The following is a 19,483-nucleotide window of genomic DNA, read 5'->3' as shown; positions in this document are numbered from 1 at the left end:
AGCCTAGCAGCCAGATATGCCTCGGATATTCCCAATATCTGGCCTAGCAGCCCGGGCAATCAGACACACGTCCATCCAGACAGCCGTCCAGGTGGCACAGAACATAGATCACCTGACCTCACATGAATATATAGGCTCTCCAAGCAGGCCAAGGGATTCAAGAAAACCCCTGCCCATTGACTGAGATACCCTATATATCCATAACTTGACTGTGGGATGCCCTTCTCATATGTAGTACCACCAAGTACCCGGCCACCTAGTGGTAGAAGAGAAAAGTGCAATCAAGCCAAACTTAGGGAGAAATCAATGGATCTCTAAGGCCCCGTACACACGTCCGAGTAACTCGACGGGCAAAACTCATCATTTTGCTCGTCGAGTTCTGTGTGAAGCCACCAAGGATCTCGGCGAGCCAACTTTCCTCATTGAACAATGAGGAAATAGAGAACATGTTCTCTATTTGGCTCGACGAGGAACTCGTCGGCTTCCTCGGCCGAAAGTGTACACACGGCCGGGTTTCTCGGCAAAATTCAGCTCCGATCGAGTTTCTGGCTGAATTCTGCCGAGAAACTCGGTCGTGTGTACGGGGCCTAACAATCAACCAGGATAGTTATTCCTGGCAAGTAAATTTGTGAGGAGGAACCCTGCTTAACCACCAGGGTGCTACACACGTAATCAATATTAATTGCCTATGATTTCTTCTGCCTGACTGGCACTGGTGACAACCACTCTCTATCCCCCCTACTTCATTTTTCCAAGCCCCCTCTCTCCTAAAAAGTGGCTTGCACAGACCTTAGTTGTAGACGTCGTACTAGACTTCCCTCTGCGAAATGTCAGATTCTTCCGGAAGTTAGAGGGACTTTACTCTGAAGTAAGACTGTTTCCAGCAAAGCCTAACCAGAGAATTCTTTACATTTACCGTTAACTTCTGCAGTACATCTCTGCATATTGGTTGTGCTTCTAACGCTTAATACCGACTTTATGTCATGCAAAGTTAACATTTTATCAGTTGCACACCTTTAAATAAAAAAATTTAAAGAAGGGGGAAGCTCCCCACCCGTGGGGAATCAATATGCTGCCTGGGTCCTGTACTGTGTTACTCAAAAGCACTTGACCTCCCCAAATTTCTGAGCCTCTATGTACTGTACATGCAAATACTGTACGAATGTAAACGCACACACATGTTGCAGGCTTCTACATACAAAAATGACAATTGAGCTATACACATACATATCGCCGCGCACTCCGGTCTGAGAGCAATAATTCTAAGCCCATAATTCCCATTTCACTCTAAAATAGACATGTGAAGAACGGAAAGATTTGTTTTGTTTCGGATCATTGATTTGTTTTGGAATTTAATTTGATTTGTTAAATTTTGTTTTATTAATTTTCTACCTTATTCCAAATTTTTAGGACGTCTCGAATTCAGATCGGTCGAAAAATGATTGACCAATTCAAATTCTGTGTGAAGAATAGCTGGTTGTTAAGCAGTGGGCTGGGGAAGGGCGTCTGTAAAAAAAAGTTCCAGACTGGAGAACAAAAAAAGAAAAGTCAGCAACTACAAATACTGTATCTGCTTACTTTTAACAGCTGTCCAGAGAGCCCGCGATGTAGGCACCCCAAGCCGATTCGTTCATCATCTCCGGGTGCAGGCACCGGCATCCTCACAAAGGGAAAGAGCTTTCCAAATGGTCCCACTGTCTTCTGGGACCTGTGTGTCTCCCAGTAGGCAGCGGGAGGAAGGAGGAGGGGCCGGAAATTGCGTTGATCGCTACAGAACGATTGTGGTGATCTTACCCAGAAGTGGGCATGGCTACCTGGTTTTGATAGGTATCCGCTCCCACCAAAAGGTGCCAAATTTGGAAGCAGAGGTGAGGAGGAAGCAAACACGCGGAGCTTCCCCTTTTGGGTGGAGCTCCGCTTTAACAACCAATGACTTAGCTGCCAGCGGGTTTCCCCACAGAGAGCTGAAATGTAAATAAAAGAATGACGGCAAAAGAAGATTCAGAAAAAAAAAAACAAGAGTACATCTACATGGGGACAAGGTGCCTTAGGGTGGGGCTGGGCAGAGCCCCCCCTGCCCCAAAGCAGCCCCCCATGTTGAGGGCAAGTGGCCTGGTATAGTTCCGGAGGGGGGGCACTTGATCGTCCCCTCCATTTCCTAAACTGCCAGGTTGCATGATCAGATAAGGGTCTGGTATGGATTTTATATTTCTGGCATTCTTTTGTTTACATTTCAGCTCTCAGTGGGGAAGCCCGCTGACAGCTGATAAGTCATCGCCGGTTGTTAAGGACGCGGCGGCCGGCTTCCCAGCCCGCCCCTTAAAGTGATTGTAAAGTCTTGTTTTTTTTTTCTATTAAAAGAATAAACATGTTTGTGATGCATTTGCCTATATGTCTCAGTTTAATTCTCCCTGCTTGCCCTGTGTGATTCAGTCCTCGGCTAACAGGTTATTGACGTGCTAATGTCCCCTCACTATTTCTAAAGGTTAATTGATCTATTGTGTTGTGTGAAGGAGATCTGTGTTTAAGTGGCTTGTGTTAATTATTCTGATTGCTCCATTGTGGTAATTATCTCTCTATATGCGGGGTCGAGCTGTCTAGTTAATGTATTCAGTACAACCCCGTCGTGTCTGCCTAATCATCTGTATGGAAGCCCCAGTGTGAGGGGGCGGAGATTTGTCATTGTAACAGTTTTGGAAATTACATATAAGCTGTGTGTTATAACATTAAACTCTGTCTTGTTCTAGCAGTAAGCCTGGACTCATGTGTGACTTAATGGGCGATCTCAGGAATATTCCTCCTAGTGGAATATTGGGTGATGTTCTTATGGAAGAAGGGAATCTTTGACGGGGATATCATTGTAATACCGTCACAATTGGTTGGCAGCAGAGGGATTTTCCCTTCTATTCCCCTTTACACCCAGATTCCAAGCAGACACTGGAAGAACTACTGGAAGTTCGTGGAAGGATTGCTAGCAACAAAACCAAGCGGGTCATCATAGCAGAATTAATGGAGCTAGACCAGGAGAACGGGATTGCAGCAACGCCAGCAGTACAAGAGATGGAGAGACCAGTGATTCAAGAGGAGTCACCAACCAACAAGCTAATGAGAGAGAAGCTAGCTTGGTTCGGTCCGAACCCAACGCCGGATGTGGTGCTGAAAGTGATGGACCTGTTAGTGGAGGAAAATAAACAAATAAGAGACACAGAACTACAGAAGGCTAAACAAATAAGGGACGCAGAGCTACAGTTAAAACTGGCAGCAGTCCAACAAGCAGCCGCACATTCTCCAAACAGTGAGTACAGCACATCAGAAGCAAGGAAGATTCCGTTTAGCGCTTTTAAAGCTTTTGATGAAAAGGACTGTGAAATTGATAACTACCTGGCAGATTTTGAGAGACAATGTAACCTGCACCGAATAGCTAGAAGAGAGTGGGTTGCAATATTGTCAGGCAAACTGTCAGGCAAAGCTTCTGATGCTTTCCGGACCGTGCCAGATCAGGATATCCATAGCTACGCCAGGGTTAAAGAAGCGCTCCTGGCTCGTTATGCAGTAACCCCAGAGTCCCACCGACAGAAGTTCAGGGACTCACGCAAAACCACGAAAGACTCTTACATGGAATGGGCATGCCAGTTATCCCTGTCGGCCACTAACTGGGTTAACAGCAGCCAGGCCACCACCGCAGAGGACATTTTGCAACTAATGCTCCTGGAGCAATTTTACAATCACATCCAGACGGACGTCAAAGACTGGGTGAGAGATCGCAGGCCCATGACTCTACCAGAGGCCGCAAAGTTGGCGGATGAATATGCGGATACTCTCAAGACAAACCAGGTCACACCACGGGTACAACCTCCACGACCAACGGTGCCCTCACACCCACCAGCCGCTAGATACCAACCTCCTAACAGACCGATGACATCTAGCCCTCTATCCACGCCAGGAGGACAACGAACAACGCTGCTTCCGGTGCAAACAGCCGGGTCACTTCAAGCAGAATTGCCCCATGAACGACAACACCAGTTCAAATTGGTCTCAACTTGGGTACCGCCCACCAGCAGCAGCCCATTGTGTAGACTCGGCTTGGGATCTCCAGGAGCTGGGTCCGGAAGAACCATTGGACACCATTTACGAAGTCCTCACGGTACAATCTGGTATTACGGACAACAGGGAACACCATTGTCAGCTGGTCATGGGCGACAGCCATGAGCCGGAGGGGCCCTGGAGGGAGCTGGGCAGAAAGAGGCACCGCCGGCTACCCCCCAAGAAGAAGAGGTCCTGGAAGCCGTATAACAAGCTGACCTGGGAGGAGAAGAAGCGACTGGAGGAGAGGGAGTCGCAGCGGGCGTCCCAGATGCGGGCCGAGATGTTCGCCAAGGGCCCACCGGTGGCCCCTTACACCACCACCCAGTTCCTGATGATGAAGGACCACGTGGAGAGCCTGCAGGACATGAGCAAGCAGGATCTGATCCGTGAGTACATAGAGCTGGAGGAGTGCATAAGCCGCATGGAGGAGGAGAACAACCACCTGAGGTCACAGCGGGCTGACCCCCCCAGGCTCCATGAACTGGAGATGGAGCTGGAGAAGCTCAAAGAGGAGAACTGGCGGCTGCGGAGGGAGCAGAGGGTGGCTGACCCTATGGGGCACTGATTCCCCCCCCCCCGACCTCTGAGCACCAGTGCTACAGCATTTCAACAAATATAACTTTTTCTTTTTATGAATCTCCTGTGATTGTCACTTCAGAGCCATAACCTGCCCCTCCCATAGCGGGACACCTAGATGGCGGCGCACAGACCCATTCGCCGTCTTCACACTGACTTCTGGTGACTCTGCAGATCGCACAAAGACTTGGGGACTGAACGGCGTGTGATCTGACGACCCGGTGGCATACCTGAGTCTGAAGCAGTTGCCAAGGGAGGTCAGTCACGCCAAACGGAGTTAACCTCGGACTAAAAGCTCTGAACCCGTCAACCCTACTGGACCAGGGAAGGTCCAACCGGGTTTGCCAGAGCAGGGAGAAAAAGGGGGGCCATTGTGATGCATTTGCCTATATGTCTCAGTTTAATTCTCCCTGCTTGCCCTGTGTGATTCAGTCCTCGGCTAACAGGTTATTGACGTGCTAATGTCCCCTCACTATTTCTAAAGGTTAATTGATCTATTGTGTTGTGTGAAGGAGATCTGTGTTTAAGTGGCTTGTGTTAATTATTCTGATTGCTCCATTGTGGTAATTATCTCTCTATATGCGGGGTCGAGCTGTCTAGTTAATGTATTCAGTACAACTCCGTCGTGTCTGCCTAATCATCTGTATGGAAGCCCCAGTGTGAGGGGGCGGAGATTTGTCATTGTAACAGTTTTGGAAATTACATATAAGCTGTGTGTTATAACATTAAACTCTGTCTTGTTCTAGCAGTAAGCCTGGACTCATGTGTGACTTAATGGGCGATCTCAGGAATATTCCTCCTAGTGGAATATTGGGTGATGTTCTTATGGAAGAAGGGAATCTTTGACGGGGATATCATTGTAATACCGTCACAATGTTATAAACCGTATTTATCGGCGTACACCGCGCACTTTTTTCCCCTTAAAATTTAGGGGAAAATCGTGGGTGCGCGATATACGCCGATCCCCGCGCTCTGTGTTTAAACGCCGCCACCGACATGTACCAAGCACAGTACACTCAGCTAGGCTCGGCTCCCCTCGCGGTCACGCCCTGTGCCGCCTCCTAGCCTTTATGCGAGAGGAGCCGAGCGTGCCCTAGTGTACTGCGCTCAGTATATATCAGCGGCGGCGTTCAAACACAGCGCAGGAAGCGGGGATCGACTCAGAAACAGCGCAGGAGAAGCAGGGAGGACACCACCAGGGCCGCAGACGGACGCCGGACTGGACAAGGCCGCCGGTCAAGACACCGACGAGGGGCATTCAAACTCTAAGTATTTTCTTTTTTTCCTGAAATTTCCCTTCCAGGTTGGGGGTGCGCGCTATATGCCGATAAATACGGTACTTATCTGCCCTGCGCAGTGGTTTTGCACAGAGCAGCCCTGATTCTCCTCTTCTCGGGTCCCTGGCTGAAGCTCCTGGGCCCCATTCCTCCTGTTGTGTGCCCCACAGAAAGCAGCTTGCTATGGGGTCACCCGAGCTGAGCTGCAGCTCTGTGTATCCATTCAGACACAGAGCCACAGTTTGGCCCCGTCCCCCCTCTCTTTCCTGATTGGCTAACTGAGTTTGATTGCCGCAGGAGCCAATGGCTCTCTGTAGGGGCTTTTCAAAAGTCACCTATGGGCCATTTTTGAAGACCTATGTTTTTCATCATTGCACTGACACACACAATTGTTTTTTAATAAATTCTTTATTCAAAAGAAAAGAACAATCCATAAGCTACAGGGTATATAGGCATTGTTTATTCCAAACAAGTAAAATTATAGGTTACGATTCGTCAGTATAGAGAAGGGTCCAAATGACAAAAATACAGCCTTCCTTCCCCTCCAATTTTCTTTTTTAGACTTTTAAAAAGGGCGTTAGAAGATAAAATAAAGTAATAGTAGGGGGATGAGTTTTGGGAAGGGTAAGGCTTGACATGTTGGGTATCTCTTTACTCGCACAACCTCATCTTTTATATTTTACACGCTAATCACTCGAGCTCCCTCTAGCTGCAGCCTGGTAATAACATTGGGGTAGATTCAGAGAGCAATTGCGTCTGTGTAACCATAGTTACGCAGCGCAATTGCTTACTTGCCCCGGCATATCGAATGCTCCTGATTCAGGAACCTCGATACGCCGACTGCAGCCTAAGATATTACTGGCATAAGGCTCCTTATGCCGTCATATCTTAGGCTGCATTCTTACACAGGCCGCTAGGTGGCGTTCCCGTTGTGGTCAGCGTAGAGTATGCAAATTGCATACTAACGCCGAGTCACAACCGTACGCGCGCCCTGCGTACGCAGTTTACGTTGTTTGCGTACGTCAGGTTTTGCATAAGGCTGCCCCTGCTATTAGCAGGCGCAGCCAATGCTAAGTATACCCGTTGTTCCCGCGTCGCGAAATTTGAAAATGACGTAGTTTGCGTAAGTTAAACGTGAATGGCGCTGGACGCCATTCACGTTCACTTTGAAGCAAATGAAACGTCCTTGCGATGTCATTTACCGCAATGCACGTCAGGAAAGTTTCCCGACGGAGCATGCGCACTACGTTCGGCGCGGGAACGCGCCTAATTTAAATGATCCACGCCCCCTACAGGATCATTTAAATTGCGCACTCTTACGCCGGGCATTTTTCAGCAGCGCCCACGCAATTTACGGAGCTACTGCTTCGTGAATCAAGCGTAGCGCAGGAAATTTACGGAGGCGCAGCGGCAAAACGGTGCGCTGCGCCTCCGTAATAAATGGGCAAATGTACCTGAATCTACCCCATTGCTAGGAGGTCTCCTCATTTAGCAGCTACAGTGGAACCTCGGATTACGAGCATAATCCGTTCCAGGAGAATGCTCGTAATCCAAAGTACTTGCATATCAAAGCGAGTTTCCCCCATTGAAGTCAATGGAAACGAAAATAATTTGTTCGGCATTGACTTCAATGGCATGCAATACCGCATGTGGGCAGAGGTGGGGGGTAACCATTTACAACCACTTTTACCTACAAATAAGCCTGGAATAAGGTTTACCTGTAGGTGCTTGAAATTAGGGTTGTCCCGATACCACTTTTTTAGGACTGAGTACAAGTACCGATACTTTTTTTTATTTACTCGCCGATACCAAATACCGATAGTTTTTTTAAATGTGTCCCCAAATGCAGCCATGTCCCCCCACATATGCAGCCATGTCCCCCACATATTCCAGCCATGTCCCCCACATATTCCAGCCATGTCCCCCACATAATGCAGCCATGTCCCCCACATATTCCAGCCATGTCCCCCACATATTCCAGCCATGTCCCCCACATAATGCAGCCATGTCCCCCACATAATGCAGCCATGTCCTACATACCTTGATGATGCCGCCGTTAATCAGCGTGCGGGGAACATTACAGCTTTCGTTTGAATAGCTGTATCCCCGCCGCGTATAGACACTCCCCCTTGTGCGGGATTGGACAGATCATCCGTCCAATCCCGCGCAAGGGGGAGTGTCTATACGCGGCGGGGATACAGCTATTCAAACTAAAGCTGTAATGTTCCCCGCACGCTTATTAGCAGCGGCGGCTTTGCGGCGTCGGCGGGGGGGGGGGGGGAACAAGTATTCTATTTCAGTATCGGGGGTATTTGCGGGAGTACGAGTACTCCCGCAAATACTCGGTATCGGTCCCGATACCGATACTGGTATCGGGACAACCCTACTTGAAATATCTCCTAAACCTCCACGGTTTAGAAGATAATTACAAAAATTCCGGGCACTGATGTCTACGGAGCATGCGCCGTAGACAACAGCGCAGGTGCACTTTAGCAACGTCGATTGTGCCGTTCCTAAAGGAGGCCGTGCCGTGACTGGCGGCGCGGGAGTGATGTCATCACGTCTCCAGCGAATCACAGCACCGGAGCCGCGATACCCGGAAGTAACCCCCTGGAGAGATGTCGGCCGCTGGAGCGGTGTATGAGGACGGCTCAGGGGGCTTTGATCTGAGGTGAGAATTACATAATGAGCTAGTATGCTATGCATACTAGCTCATCATGCCTTTGTCTTGCAGGTGAGTGTTTTTATTTAGTTTTTCGAAAAGTGGGTTTACTTCCTCTTTAACATGTAAAATACCACATTTATCCTATAGATGCTGCTAATTTGTAAAATACTTATAGCCAAATACAATATTTTTGTTTTAAATCAATGGTTGGTTTAATATAATAATAATAATTAATTGATGTTCTTTGATGTCTACTGTTCTTATAGTATAAGTGCACGAGTATGAAATCAGCCATTTATATGAAAACATGCTTGATGAAGAAAACAAAAGGGGGTCTATTTAGAAAAAATTGGTTGGAGGAATGGCCAAGCATTGGTCCAGCTGTAACAAATTCTGGCCTTAATTTAATTATCACAGTAATTTCATATGATCTTTATTTACATATATTGGCTATAATGCAGTAAATAAAAAGCAATGCCGCATTATGGCCATTAGATGGCACCAAGAATCACAGGAAATCACTGTATGAAATAAAAAGCTTACACCACCATCATTAAACACAGTGGGCCAGATTCAGATACCTGTGCGTATCTGTCCGGCCGCTCTAACTTTGGGCGCGAGTTCTTTATTCAGAAAGAACTTGCGCCCTTAGTTATGGCGGCGTAACGTTGCGTAATTCAAATGGGGATGTAGGGGGCGTGTTTTATGTAAATTTGGCTTGACCCCCGCGTATTTGACGTTTTTTTTTAGCGGCGCATGCGCCGTTCGTGAACACATCCCAGTGCGCATGCTCGAAAATCCGCAGCAAAACGTCATTGCTTTCGACGTGAACGTAAATTATGTCCAGTCGTATTCGCGAACGACTTATGCAAACGACGTCAAAAATTCAAAACTCGGTGCGGGAACGACGGCCATACCTAACATTAGCTACGCCTCATATAGCAGGGGTAACTATAAGCCGAAAAAGCCGAACGCAAACGACGTAAAAAAAAAAAGCTCCGGGCGGTCGTTCCTTTCTGAATCGGCGTAAATCCTAATTTGCATATTCCTTGCGTAAAACACATGGAAGCGCCACCTAGCGGCCAGCCTGAAATTGCAGCCTAAGATCCGACGGTGTAAGACACTTACACCTGGCGGATCTTAGGGATATCTATGCGTAACTGATTCTATGAATCAGGCGCATAGATACGACCAAGCGCACTTAGAGATACGACGGCGTATCAGGAGATACGACGGCGTATCAGGAGATACGCCGTCGTATCTCTTTCTGAATCAGGCCCAGTGATTTCCTATGATCGTCAGCTCCATCTAGTGGTATTTTTCCTGAAATATCTCAAACACTAAAAACAGCGTGATGCAGCATTATGGCCACTAGATGGAGGCAATCATCACAGGAAGATGTAGTGGCGCTTGCAAATACTAAAAACCGACAATAATTTAAAACAATAAAATATTCTAAACAATGATTCCTAAAGTATGAGAGTGAGTCCGTCCTCTACTGGGGTAAAAATGTGTAACACTCGAGGTCTATGCCCAAAGAATACCATCCAACATCAATAATTAGATGTGGAAGGAACTGCGAGTGAATAAATAATGAAATCCAATGGATAAAAGTGCCTGACTGGCCGCACAGTGTACATGGGATAATAATCCTTTTTTAAAAAATATGTGTCATAAATCCTTAAAGTGCTTGATGAAAAACACGTGCAAAGTGCTAATAATTAAAACAATAATAGCAGTGAATGAAAGCTCCAGCTCTCCTGGAAAGTAGTGGTTAATTACTAATTAGCAAACACATGCAGGAAAAAGCAACAACTGAAAAGAAGTCCAAAAATGCAAGTGTCCTAAAAACCTAAACGGTTCAATCATAAAACTGTTGTTTTTCTGTGCAATGAAAAAGATATAATAATATAATAATAAAATAAAAAATAAAATAAAATATAAAATAAAAAAATAAAAAAATCATAAATAATAGTCCAAAAACAGATAGTACAATATCACTGCAGGATTAGTGATAGTGAATAAAACTATATCCAGTGCACAATCAAGTGATAATGAAATATTAAAAATAAAGTCCAAAGTGCAAAGTGCATCTGTGCTCCATTCAACAATTCAGATGATCAGTGGTTAATTCAGTGAAGACTTGTTACATTGTGCTCATTCAATGAAGACTTGTTACATTGTGCTCATATGTCTGTGAATCAAACCAGCCCGATTTTCCTCAGTGTGGGGATTATTTTTACCAGCCTCTTACCTTCTTGAGGCTTTTACCAAGCCTGTAACAGGAGCTGCTCTGCAGTCACATAAATACAATCCAGGATCCAAAGACGGCTCACACTCCTCCCCATTCAGGCTCTCAAAAAGAAACACAGGAATGCCTCCATAGCATAAAACCACAGGATATCAGTTTAATAAAGAAAAACGAATACACTCACAAACATTGCTGTGTTAAACAGCGTGTGTACAATCGAGTGTCACCGCTCTGCGGCCGCAAAGCAGGTGACTTCACCAGCAAGCCCTCTGTGTCCTCCTCACGCGTATCGCGACAGCCCTACGTCGCTTAATCATAGGATCCTATGATTAAGCGACGTAGGGCTGTCGCGATACGCGTGAGGAGGACACAGAGGGCTTGCTGGTGAAGTCACCTGCTTTGCGGCCGCAGAGCGGTGACACTCGATTGTACACACGCTGTTTAACACAGCAATGTTTGTGAGTGTATTCGTTTTTCTTTATTAAACTGATATCCTGTGGTTTTATGCTATGGAGGCATTCCTGTGTTTCTTTTTGAGAGCCTGAATGGGGAGGAGTGTGAGCCGTCTTTGGATCCTGGATTGTATTTATGTGACTGCAGAGCAGCTCCTGTTACAGGCTTGGTAAAAGCCTCAAGAAGGTAAGAGGCTGGTAAAAATAATCCCCACACTGAGGAAAATCGGGCTGGTTTGATTCACAGACATATGAGCACAATGTAACAAGTCTTCACTGAATGAGCACAATGTAACAAGTCTTCACTGAATTAACCACTGATCATCTGAATTGTTGAATGGAGCACAGATGCACTTTGCACTTTGGACTTTATTTTTAATATTTCATTATCACTTGATTGTGCACTGGATATAGTTTTATTCACTATCACTAATCCTGCAGTGATATTGTACTATCTGTTTTTGGACTATTATTTATGATTTTTTTATTTTTTTATTTTATATTTTATTTTATTTTTTATTTTATTATTATATTATTATATCTTTTTCATTGCACAGAAAAACAACAGTTTTATGATTGAACCGTTTAGGTTTTTAGGACACTTGCATTTTTGGACTTCTTTTCAGTTGTTGCTTTTTCCTGCATGTGTTTGCTAATTAGTAATTAACCACTACTTTCCAGGAGAGCTGGAGCTTTCATTCACTGCTATTATTGTTTTAATTATTAGCACTTTGCACGTGTTTTTCATCAAGCACTTTAAGGATTTATGACACATATTTTTTAAAAAAGGATTATTATCCCATGTACACTGTGCGGCCAGTCAGGCACTTTTATCCATTGGATTTCATTATTTATTCACTCGCAGTTCCTTCCACATCTAATTATTGATGTTGGATGGTATTCTTTGGGCATAGACCTCGAGTGTTACACATTTTTACCCCAGTAGAGGACGGACTCACTCTCATACTTTAGGAATCATTGTTTAGAATATTTTATTGTTTTAAATTATTGTCGGTTTTTAGTATTTGCAAGCGCCACTACATCCCCCTGTCTATCATATGCTGTCAGTGCGTGAGCACTATTAGTTGTGGCTGCTGCTTGATTGTAACTTTTAATTTATTTGTACCACTATATATATTTTTTCCCGGGTTAGGCTGGTTTGCGCATTAGTTCCCCCCTTGTTTTATTTTTAATCATCACAGGAAATCACTGTATGAAATAAAATATGTCTGATATTTGTCATGGCTGGACAAATTCATGTCACATTCGTTTAATGTTTTAAATTTTTTTAATAGATCTCCAAGTCTCTACACCACAAAATGTACTCAGCCAATGAAAGGTAATGACTCCATTTTTATTGTTCTACTGCTATCAATGGCAAACACGGTACAACACTTCATCCATGTCTTTGGTGATCTCTGATCTCCTTATGAACTGTTTCTTACATGATGAAGATCAGCCATGGAGTATATCTGAGGTGTATATCAGGGTGTGCTTCTTCCCCACATGAGAGATGTGATGTCCAGCAACATTCATATAGAAGACATTTCCCGCACTCAAGGCACTAATACACCTCGAGGGTTGTGTGGGATCCCTGATGTACAGGAAGACAGGACTTCAGTGAGGAACAATTCAATCACTCAGGACAGGAAGGGCGCTTCTTCCCCGTGTGAGTTCTCTGATGTTTGTAAAGATTAGATATCTGTGAAAAACATTTCCCGCACTCAGTACAGAAATACGGTTTCTCCCCTGTGTGAGATCTTTGATGTGTGTAAAGATGGAACTTCTGTGAAAAACATTTCCCGCACTCAGGACAGGAATACGGCTTCTCCCCTGTGTGATCTCTCTGATGTCTGTAAAGATGGGACTTATAGGGAAAACATTTCCCACACTCAGGACAGGAATACGGCTTTTCCCCCGTGTGAGTTCTCTGGTGTGCGACAAATACTGATTTTTGTAAAAAACATTTCCCGCACTCAATACAGAAATATGGCTTATCACCTGTGTGCAATCTCTGATGCCTGTAAAGATTGGACTTCCCTGAAAAACATTTCCCGCACTCAAGACAAGAATACGGCTTCTCCCCTGTGTGAGATCTCTGATGTTTAACAAGATCCGATTTATCTACGAAACATTTCACACACTCAGAACAAGAAAACGGCTTATCCCCTGTGTGCCACTTCTGATGTCTGAAGAGAGAGAACTTGTCTGAAAAACATTTCCCGCACAAATCACAGGAAAACGGCTTCTCCCCAGTGTGGGATCTCTGATGTATGACAAAACGTTGTTTATTTACAAAACATTTCCCGCATTCATGACATGAATACGGCTTTGCCCCTGTGTGAGTTCTCAGATGTATGGAAAGAATGGACTTCCTTGAAAAACATTTCCCGCACTCAGGACAGGAATGTGGCTTCTCACCTGTGTGCAATCTCTGATGAGCATAAAGATGTGACTTCTCTGAATAACATTTCCCGCACTCAGCACAGGAAAATGGCCTCTCCCCTGTGTGAAACCTCTGATGTGTCACAAGAAGTGATTTATTTACAAAACATTTCCCACACTCAGAACAAGAAAACGGCTTCTCCCCCGTGTGAGATTTATGATGTCTGCAGAGACTGGAAGTCGTTGTAAAACATTTCCCGCACTCAGGACAGGAATATGGTTTTTCCCCTGTGTGAGATCTTTTATGAGCATTAAAATTGGATTTAGAATTAAAACACTTCCCACACTCAGTACAGGAAAACCTCTTATCTGTAGGAAGGACGGCACCGCCCCTCACAGTCTGAGGTTCCTCAGGATAAGAGGAATACGATGGTCCATCTACACCATGTGGTGCCGGACAGGAATACGGCTTTTCCCCCGTGTGACATCTCTGATGTGTGACAAGTTCTAATTTTCTTGCAAAACATTTCCCACACTCAGAACAGGAATACGGCTTTTCCCCCGTGTGCAGTTTCTGATGTCTACGAAGGCTGGACTTCAGAGAAAAACATTTCCCGCACTCTGGACAGGAATATGACTTTTTCCCCATGTGAGATAATTGATGTGTGACAAGTTGTGATTTTAGTACAAAATATTTCCCGCACTCAGGACAGGAAAATGGATTCTGCGCCACGTGAGATCTCTGATGTGTGGACAAATGAAATTTCCTTAAAAAACATTTCCCACACTCAGGACAGGAATGTGTCTTTTTATCTGTGTGAGATCTTTTATGCTCATCAAGATTAAATTTAAAATGGAAGCACTTCCCGCACTCAGTACAGGAAAATCTCTTAACTGTTGGAAGGACGGCACCGTCCCGCACAGTCTGAGGTTCCTCAGGATAAGAGGAATACGATGGTCCGGCACCGTCCCACACAGTCTGAGGTTCCTCAGGATAAGAGGAATACGATGGTCCGGCACCTTCCCGCACAGTCTGAGGTTCCTCAGGATAAGAGGAATACAATGGTCCGGCACCGTCCCGCACAGTCTGAGGTTCCTCAGGATAAGAGGAATACGATGGTCCGGCACCGTCCCACACAGTCTGAGGTTCCTCAGGATAAGAGGAATACGATGGTCCGGCACCGTCCCACACAGTCTGAGGTTCCTCAGGATAAGAGGAATACGATGGTCCGGCACCGTCCCGCACAGTCTGAGGTTCCTCAGGATAAGAGGAATACGATGGTCCATCTACACTGTGTGGTGCCGGATGGACATTTGAGGTAGTCGGGTTTTCTCCTGGTCTATACTGTGTGATGTCCTCATCTTCTACTTTACAGTCTGGAGACAAAGTGAGACAATCCTCTGAGGTTTTCCTCATCTCCCGTCCATCTACTAAAATAGAAATAAAAAGATTACTACTAGACATGAGCAGATTGGTTCCCCTAAACCAGGACTCCGCCCACATCAGACAGACAGCTTTTTCTCTGAGCAGAAGCAGCTCTCTAATTAGGCGGTCGCCTTAGGCCTCGCACTCACAGGGGCCTCGTGACCACCTAAATTGCCTGACCCATGTGTAAGTGAATATCTCCCGGTCAGTGTCCCCAAGCTAATGGGATGAGCGAGCTGGGCCACTAAAGTGGCGCTGGTATACACTACAGCTCTCCTGTAACCCCAGCACTGCAGCGACCTGAAGTCTCCTCTCTCTGCACCCTCCAGCGCTGCCCGAGGACAGATTATAGAAGCGGAGGTGCCGGCTGTTGCTGAACCCAGGAGGAATGCATGCGAGCACAGACATGCCAGAAGTTCGTTCTGTCAGGTGTGGAGGGAGGTGAGAAAAAACAACAAAGGCGCACCAGCCTAGTGTATTACCGTTGTGCCAACTTATTAAAATACAAAATAAAAAACCTACTCACAAGTATAGTAGAAAAATTTGCAATGAAACAATTATTCCATGAAGGCTGCAGCATATAGACCCCGAACCATGCTCCAAATGATCATAGAGGAGGCGAAAAGGGTCTCTGCTGGCTGATGCGTTTCAAAGCACAGAGCTTTTTCATCAAGGCTTAGCTCTGATAAAGAAGCTCTGTGCTTTGAAACGCGTCAGCCAGCAGAGACCCTTTTCACCTCCTCTATGATAGCAACATGTAAAAGTCTGTGCTCCAATCAAATCATCAGATATAAAATGTCCAGCTGGTAGAAAATGGATGAAATATATATATATATATATATATATATATATAATCAGTGGTTAGATGGATAAATGCACATCTCAGAACTATGAAACAAACATACTACAGATTGTAGAAGATACAGCAGATATTATTATATAGTATCAGAATGATGTAAAGTACAACATAGAGTTTATAATGAAGGGGTCAGGACTGTAATGTACAACATCAGAGCCAAGATCACCTGCTGGTGGCATTGTGGTTCATTGTGTGGAGTGTTGTAGTTCTGCAGTCCAACAGCAGGTGTCTCCCAGCAGCCAGCAGATTCCAGTAATCAGTTTCCACTTGATGTTGGCTGCTGGGAGGGTATTTAGGTCCTCCCCTACTAAGTGTTCTCGAGACAGTGTTTTGTTTGCTGCCAGATTCTGCTAGCAGTTATCCTGTGCCTGCCCTCAGGGCCGGATTAACAATGGGGCTGATAGAGCTGCAGCTCCAGGCCCCTTTCTCAAGATAGGCCCATTTGCCCAAAAAAAAAAAAAAAAAAATTTTTTTTTTTAAGAATTTTTTTTTTCCTAAGATCGAATTTGGGGGGTTGTAGCTCGATGACCAGAGGTCACAGAAACCCCACATTTGGGGGTAGGCATGGGAAGAGCTACCCCACAACTGGTTAAAATATGGGATGGCTATCATTTATGGTTCCGGAGATACGGGCCTGCTTGCACAGCCTGTCAGAAGCTACATTCAGAGCGGCCAATATAAATACAAGCTGACACACTACAGCAGACTGATAGGATCACAGTGCTTATAATAATTATTTGTATATTACTCATGGTAATTAACCCCTTGCCACCCAGGCCAATTCTGACACTTCTCTACTACATGTAAAAATCATCATTTGTTTTTTTTGCTAGAAAATTACTCTATGGTGGTCTTTGCACTTTTTATGTTGCACGGTATAGAGCTGCACGATTCTGGCTAAAATGAGAATTGCAATTTTTTTGCTTAGAAGATAGATCACGATTCTCTCACGATTGTTGCGGCGTAACATCATCTTTCACATTAAAAAAAAAAAAAAAATGGGCTAACTTCACTGTTTTGTTTTTATGGTTTTTATTATTCATTGAAGTGGGAAAATGCAGTGTGACATAACATATTGCAGCAATAGCCATTGTATTCCCTAGAGTCTCTGCTAAAATATATATAATGTTTGGCAGTTCCAAGTAATTTTCTAGCAAATAATATTGCTTTCTAACTTAAGAAACAAGTGTTGGACTTTAAGAGCTGGTTCACACTGGGGCGATTTTGGATCCGACTTGAAATCGCCTCAAGTCGTCCCAAGTCGTGCTGTCAAGAAAAACAATGCAAGTGAATGGGAGTGGTGTTAATACACACTACTCAAGGCGATCCGACTTCAAAAGAAGTTCCTGTACGACTTCAATCCGACTTGTAGGCGATTCCTACCCATTGATTTCAATGGAAGTAGCTTTCAAGTCTGATCCCTGTTCATAGTGAGGCGATTTTGCCAGAAGCAGAGAGGAATTTACCCAGAAGCCCCCAGGTACTCCCCTGTCCCCAGGCAGCCCCCACCTTCTTCCCACCTTCTTGGCACGGATTACTTTCACTTTCTTAGTACATTGTCTCTGTTTGCACCATTGCTGCCAGAGTTAGGAAAGAGGCCGTGGATAATGAGTCCCTTATAAGGCTGGTAAAAGAGAGACCATGCCTCTACGACAAGAGGGACCCCTTTTACAAGGACCAAATGAAGAGGGACAATGCCTGGCTGGACATTTCTCGCCTGACCTTTGAGGATTGGGGCATAGTGTCTGAGACAGACCGCACTGCCAAAAGTAAGGTTAACCTTTTTATTATATGTCTATTTTCCTTGCCTAGGCATGCTGGTTGTAGTTCCATACATGCCACTTGTTTGCACAGAGAATGGCGGCATGAACTCCCTCTTGAAGACAGCAACAATAGAGCACACCGGCATCAATAGATCCCCTGGCAGGAACAGTATATCCCATGCTGGCAATAGTAGATGCAGACAGGAACCATAGATTCCCCAAAAAAGTAGATCCCTAAGAGGAACACTACTTCAAATGACAAGAACAATAGATCCCTGATCGGAACACTAGTTCACATGATAACAATAGATCCTTGACAACACTAGATCCCTGGCTTGAACAATAGGTCCCCCAAAAACAATGGATCCCTGAAAGGTACACAAGTTCACATGAGAACAGTAGATCCTTGACAAAACTAGATCCCTGGCAGGAACAACAGGTCCCCCAAAAACAATGGATCCCTAAAAGGAACAACAGATCCCACAACAATATCGGAACACTACTTCAAATGACAAGAACAACAATAGATCCCTGATCGGAACACTAGTTCACATGAGAACAACAATAGATCCTTGACAACACTAGATCCCTGTCAGGAACAATAGGTCCCCCAAAAACAATAGATCCCTGATCGGAACACTAGTTCACATGAGAACAATAGATCATTGACAACATTAGCTCAATAGCATGAACAATAGATCCCCCAACAACAATAGATCCCTGATCGGAACACTAGTTCACTTGAGAACAACAATAGATCATTGACAACACTAGATCCCTGGCAGGAACAATAGGTCCCCCAAAAACAATAGATCCCTGATCGGAACACAAGTTCACATGACAACAATAGATCCTTGACAACACTAGATCCCTGTCAGGAACAATAGGTCCCCCAAAAACAATAGATCCCTGATCGGAACACAAGTTCACATGAGAACAACAATAGATCATTGACAACATTAGCTCAATAGCATGAACAATAGATCCCCCAACAACAATAGATCCCTGATCGGAACACAAGTTCACATGAGAACAATAGATCCTTGACAAAACTAGATCCCTGGCAGGAACAACAGATCCCCCAACAACAATAGATCCCTGATCGGAACACTAGTTCACATGAGAACAACAATAGATCCTTGACAACACTAGATCCCTGTCAGGAACAATAGGTCCCCCAAAAACAATAGATCCCTGATCGGAACACTAGTTCACATCAAAACAACAATAGATCCTTGACAAAACTAGATCCCTGGCAGGAACAACAGATCCCCCAACAACAATAGATCCCTGATCTATTGTAACGCACAGAGAGCATTTTAGACACAGGAAAACAGGGAACAGGGAAGAAGAAATCAAACAGGAAGAAGAATGATGTCAGAAGAGCTTAGTAGCTCTGATTGGCCATTTCTGACATTCCTGGTCCTGGAGGCGATTTATAAATCGCCCCAGATCGCCTCAGGTCGCCCTGTGGTTCACATTCAAGTCGTGTCGGAATCGCCTCTGGAAGTCGTGCTGGAAGTCGGATCGCCCCAGTGTGAACCGGCTCTTAGTGGTTAAATTTAGTTACAATGTTAGTTAGTTTCATTTTGTTTACAAACTTCGCAGACTGCCCGGATTTGTTCTTTACACACAGAAGTGTATCCCTTTGATCTAAGAAGGAAGGTTAGTTACAATGTTTCCTGTTAAAAACTTGGCAGACTGCCCAGATATTTTCTTTTGATAGCTGAAAGTCTCTCCACT

The sequence above is a fragment of the Rana temporaria genome, chromosome 4, assembly GCF_905171775.1.
Source record: "Rana temporaria chromosome 4, aRanTem1.1, whole genome shotgun sequence".
NCBI lineage: Eukaryota > Metazoa > Chordata > Amphibia > Anura > Ranidae > Rana > Rana temporaria.
Note: the sequence above shows the minus strand (reverse complement) of the source record.